Source organism: Schistocerca americana, unplaced genomic scaffold (genome assembly GCF_021461395.2).
Source record: "Schistocerca americana isolate TAMUIC-IGC-003095 unplaced genomic scaffold, iqSchAmer2.1 HiC_scaffold_158, whole genome shotgun sequence".
Classification (NCBI taxonomy): Eukaryota; Metazoa; Arthropoda; class Insecta; order Orthoptera; family Acrididae; genus Schistocerca; species Schistocerca americana.
Window position 1 is genome coordinate 1,733 of NW_025725666.1, and position 5,768 is coordinate 7,500.

The 5,768-nt window shown below is 59.0% G+C and overlaps 2 non-coding genes and 1 pseudogene across 2 annotated transcripts; all 3 read left to right on the forward strand.

Annotated features, from left to right (window-relative positions):
- Positions 1-949: 949 nt before the first annotated feature.
- LOC124570001 lies at positions 950-2,861 on the forward strand. The gene has a single exon (XR_006971417.1). It is a non-coding gene; the product is annotated as a small subunit ribosomal RNA (ribosomal RNA).
- Positions 2,862-3,212: 351 nt separating this feature from the next.
- On the forward strand, positions 3,213-3,367 carry LOC124569990. The gene has a single exon (XR_006971407.1). It is a non-coding gene; the product is annotated as a 5.8S ribosomal RNA (ribosomal RNA).
- A 189-nt stretch (positions 3,368-3,556) lies between these two features.
- Positions 3,557-5,768, forward strand: part of LOC124570021 — a 4,238-nt pseudogene continuing 2,026 nt past the window's right edge.

The window sequence follows — 5,768 nt, forward strand, 5'->3', positions numbered from 1 at the left end:
ACGTTTGCTGGTGACGTTACGCAAATGAACAACTGGTAAACCGTTGTGGTGCGGTTGTTCTCGCTAGAGGTGAATCAGTGATGGCGACGATCGGTTGAGCTACCAACCGGTTGTTTCAGCGATACCCACCATGCCCACGAACGTGAATGGCATGTGGGTGTGAAGCGATACGCGGCGGTGGCTGGGTGGGACCGTCCCCGGCCGGTGAGGGGGGGCCTCCCGGCGTGCTGGCCGCGCGGTGCGTGGGCGCACGCGCTACAGCCGGCTGGTGGGGGCGGCCAGTGGCAGGCGCGCCGGCCGACGGAGGCGGCAGGCGGCGCAGCTGCGCGCCGGCGCACCCTGCACGCGGCGCCGTGCGGCCAAAGTAGGTCCTCGCGGGCCCGGTGCGAAGCGCGGTGGACATCTGCAGTGTGCTGGTCCGATTGAGGACTGTGTGCGCTGAGGATGCGCCGCCGCCCGGCGCTCGGCGCCGCGACGCCGGTCTGCTGCTCGGTCGCCTCTGCGGTTCTCGCAGGTGGTTTGTATCGCAGCTGTGCGGACGTGTTGGCGCGTTCGCTTCGGCACCCAAGTGGGGCTTTTGTCCTTCTGTGGCGCTGGCGTTGGAGCTGCCGGCCACCGTAGGTGGCGCGTGTTGTCTCCCGCCGGCAATGCCACGACAGCACGCTCCCGGGCCTCTGTCGGCAGCGGCAAGCTCAGTTGGGAGCACGGGTGGTCGCACCTAAAGCGTCTACTCGCCAAACTCCGGGCGATTGCGCCTCTCTCGAACCCGACCAAGTACTTAGGACGGCGCTGCGCGCCGCCGGGACCTGAGAGGTTTCGAGGTGTATTGTGCAGGGGAGCTCAGCCTCCTCCTGTTTGCAGAATAATTGAGCGGACGCTTGCGTGTTCGCGCGGGGCCCCCCGGGACACACTCCCGGGCGGCCGGCTGCTCAGCTCTAGTTGACGCAGCTCCCTGGTTGATCCTGCCAGTAGTCATATGCTTGTCTCAAAGATTAAGCCATGCATGTCTCAGTACAAGCCGCATTAAGGTGAAACCGCGAATGGCTCATTAAATCAGTTATGGTTCCTTAGATCGTACCCACGTTACTTGGATAACTGTGGTAATTCTAGAGCTAATACATGCAAACAGAGTCCCGACCAGAGATGGAAGGGACGCTTTTATTAGATCAAAACCAATCGGTCGGCTCGTCCGGTCCGTTTGCCTTGGTGACTCTGAATAACTTTGGGCTGATCGCACGGTCCTCGTACCGGCGACGCATCTTTCAAATGTCTGCCTTATCAACTGTCGATGGTAGGTTCTGCGCCTACCATGGTTGTAACGGGGTAACGGGGAATCAGGGTTCGATTCCGGAGAGGGAGCCTGAGAAACGGCTACCACATCCAAGGAAGGCAGCAGGCGCGCAAATTACCACTCCCGGCACGGGGAGGTAGTGACGAAAAATAACGATACGGGACTCATCCGAGGCCCCGTAATCGGAATGAGTACACTTTAAATCCTTTAACGAGTATCTATTGGAGGGCAAGTCTGGTGCCAGCAGCCGCGGTAATTCCAGCTCCAATAGCGTATATTAAAGTTGTTGCGGTTAAAAAGCTCGTAGTTGGATTTGTGTCCCACGCTGTTGGTTCACCGCCCGTCGGTGTTTAACTGGCATGTATCGTGGACGTCCTGCCGGTGGGGCGAGCTGAAGGCGTGCGACGCGCCTCGTGCGTGCTCGTGCGTCCCGAGGCGGACCCCGTTGCAATCCTACCAGGGTGCTCTTGAGTGAGTGTCTCGGTGGGCCGGCACGTTTACTTTGAACAAATTAGAGTGCTTAAAGCAGGCAAGCCCGCCTGAATACTGTGTGCATGGAATAATGGAATAGGACCTCGGTTCTATTTTGTTGGTTTTCGGAACCCGAGGTAATGATTAATAGGGACAGGCGGGGGCATTCGTATTGCGACGTTAGAGGTGAAATTCTTGGATCGTCGCAAGACGAACAGAAGCGAAAGCATTTGCCAAGTATGTTTTCATTAATCAAGAACGAAAGTTAGAGGTTCGAAGGCGATCAGATACCGCCCTAGTTCTAACCATAAACGATGCCAGCCAGCGATCCGCCGCAGTTCCTCCGATGACTCGGCGGGCAGCCTCCGGGAAACCAAAGCTTTTGGGTTCCGGGGGAAGTATGGTTGCAAAGCTGAAACTTAAAGGAATTGACGGAAGGGCACCACCAGGAGTGGAGCCTGCGGCTTAATTTGACTCAACACGGGAAACCTCACCAGGCCCGGACACCGGAAGGATTGACAGATTGATAGCTCTTCTTGATTCGGTGGGTGGTGGTGCATGGCCGTTCTTAGTTGGTGGAGCGATTTGTCTGGTTAATTCCGATAACGAACGAGACTCTAGCCTGCTAACTAGTCGCGTGACATCCTTCGTGCTGTCAGCGATTACTTTTCTTCTTAGAGGGACAGGCGGCTTCTAGCCGCACGAGATTGAGCAATAACAGGTCTGTGATGCCCTTAGATGTTCTGGGCCGCACGCGCGCTACACTGAAGGAATCAGCGTGTCTTCCTAGGCCGAAAGGTCGGGGTAACCCGCTGAACCTCCTTCGTGCTAGGGATTGGGGCTTGCAATTGTTCCCCATGAACGAGGAATTCCCAGTAAGCGCGAGTCATAAAGCTCGCGTTGATTACGTCCCTGCCCCTTTGTACACACCGCCCCGTCGCTACTACCGATTGAATGATTTAGTGAGGTCTTCGGACTGGTACGCGGCATTGACTCTGTCGTTGCCGATGCTACCGGAAAGATGACCAAACTTGATCATTTAGAGGAAGTAAAAGTCGTAACAAGGTTTCCGTAGGTGAAACCTGCGGAAGGATCATTACCGACTAGACTGCATGTCTTTCGATGTGCGTGTCGTGTCGCGCAACACGCTACCTGTACGGCTCGCAGTAGCCGTGCGCCGCGTGCGGAACCACGCGTGCTTCTCAAAACTAACGCCAATGTTGTGTGGTACGAGCGCTGAAGCGCTGGAGCGGCTGGCCTGCGGCACCTGGCGCCTGGCGCCGGTTTGAATGACGTTCGCCCGACTGCCTGTCCGCTCCGGTGTGGAGCCGTACGACGCCCATCGGCCGTGAGGCTGTTGGACACAGAACGCTTGAACAGGGGCCCGCCACACGCCTACGTCCCGCCTATGCAACTGTCTTGAAAGAGACAGTGGAAACTAAGAAAAGATCACCCAGGACGGTGGATCACTCGGCTCGTGGGTCGATGAAGAACGCAGCAAATTGCGCGTCGACATGTGAACTGCAGGACACATGAACATCGACGTTTCGAACGCACATTGCGGTCCATGGATTCCGTTCCCGGGCCACGTCTGGCTGAGGGTCGGCTACGTATACTGAAGCGCGCGGCGTTTGCCCCGCTTCGCAGACCTGGGAGCGTCGCGGCCGCCTGTGGGGCCGGCCGCGCCTCCTTAAACGTGCGATGCGCCGCCCGTCGCCTGGCGGTTCGCATACCGGTACTTACTCGGTAGCGTGCACAGCCGGCTGGCGGTGTGGCGTGCGACACCTCGTACAACGACCTCAGAGCAGGCGAGACTACCCGCTGAATTTAAGCATATTACTAAGCGGAGGAAAAGAAACTAACAAGGATTCCCCCAGTAGCGGCGAGCGAACAGGGAAGAGTCCAGCACCGAACCCCGCAGGCTGCCGCCTGTCGTGGCATGTGGTGTTTGGGAGGGTCCACTACCCCCGACGCCTCGCGCCGAGCCCAAGTCCAACTTGAATGAGGCCACGGCCCGTAGAGGGTGCCAGGCCCGTAGCGGCCGGTGCGAGCGTCGGCGGGACCTCTCCTTCGAGTCGGGTTGCTTGAGAGTGCAGCTCCAAGTGGGTGGTAAACTCCATCTGAGACTAAATATGACCACGAGACCGATAGCGAACAAGTACCGTGAGGGAAAGTTGAAAAAGAACTTTGAAGAGAGAGTTCAAAAGTACGTGAAACCGTTCTGGGGTAAACGTGAGAAGTCCGAAAGGTCGAACGGGTGAGATTCACGCCCATCCGGCCACTGGCCTCCCGCCCTCGGCAGATGGGGCCGGCCGCCCGCCGCGGAGCAATCCGCGGCGGGGTCGTGTCCGGTTGCCTTTCCACTCGCCGCGGGGTGGGGCCGTTCCGGTGTGCGGTGGGCCGCACTTCTCCCCTAGTAGGACGTCGCGACCCGCTGGGTGCCGGCCTACGGCCCCGGGTGCGCAGCCTGTCCTTCCGCGGGCCTCGGTTCGCGTCTGTTGGGCAGAGCCCCGGTGTCCTGGCTGCTGCCCGGCGGTATATCTGGAGGAGTCGATTCGCCCCTTTGGGCGCTCGGGCTCCCGGCAAGCGCGCGCGGTTCTTCCCGGATGACGGACCTACCTGGCCCGGGCCCCCGGACCCGCGCCGCTGTTGGCTCGGGATGCTCTCGGGCGGAATAATCGCTCCGTCAGCGGCGCTTCAGCTTTGGACAATTTCACGACCCGTCTTGAAACACGGACCAAGGAGTCTAACATGTGCGCGAGTCATTGGGCTGTACGAAACCTAAAGGCGTAATGAAAGTGAAGGTCTCGCCTTGCGCGGGCCGAGGGAGGATGGGGCTTCCCCGCCCTTCACGGGGCGGCGGCCTCCGCACTCCCGGGGCGTCTCGTCCTCATTGCGAGGTGAGGCGCACCTAGAGCGTACACGTTGGGACCCGAAAGATGGTGAACTATGCCTGGCCAGGACGAAGGTCAGGGGAAACCCTGATGGAGGTCCGTAGCGATTCTGACGTGCAAATCGATCGTCGGAGCTGGGTATAGGGGCGAAAGACTAATCGAACCATCTAGTAGCTGGTTCCCTCCGAAGTTTCCCTCAGGATAGCTGGTGCTCGTACGAGTCTCATCCGGTAAAGCGAATGATTAGAGGCCTTGGGGCCGAAACGACCTCAACCTATTCTCAAACTTTAAATGGGTGAGATCTCCGGCTTGCTTGATATGCTGAAGCCGCGAGCAAACGACTCGGATCGGAGTGCCAAGGTGGGCCACTTTTGGTAAGCAGAACTGGCGCTGTGGGATGAACCAAACGCCGAGTTAAGGCGCCCGAATCGACGCTCATGGGAAACCATGAAAGGCGTTGGTTGCTTAAGACAGCAGGACGGTGGCCATGGAAGTCGGAATCCGCTAAGGAGTGTGTAACAACTCACTCTGCCGAAGCAACTAGCCCTGAAAATGGATGGCGCTGAAGCGTCGTGCCTATACTCGGCCGTCAGTCTGGCAGTCATGGCCGGTCCTTGCGGCCGGCCGCGAAGCCCTGACGAGTAGGGAGGGTCGCGGCGGTGGGCGCAGAAGGGTCTGGGCGTGAGCCTGCCTGGAGCCGCCGTCGGTGCAGATCTTGGTGGTAGTAGCAAATACTCCAGCGAGGCCCTGGAGGGCTGACGCGGAGAAGGGTTTCGTGTGAACAGCCGTTGCACACGAGTCAGTCGATCCTAAGCCCTAGGAGAAATCCGATGTTGTATGGGGGCCGTCATAGCATGATGCACTTTGTGCTGGCCCCCGTTGGGCGAAAGGGAATCCGGTTCCTATTCCGGAACCCGGCAGCGGAACCGATACAAGTCGGGCCCCTCTTTTAGAGATGCTCGTCGGGGTAACCCAAAAGGACCCGGAGACGCCGTCGGGAGATCGGGGAAGAGTTTTCTTTTCTGCATGAGCGTTCGAGTTCCCTGGAATCCTCTAGCAGGGAGATAGGGTTTGGAACGCGAAGAGCACCGCAGTTGCGGCGGTGTCCCGAT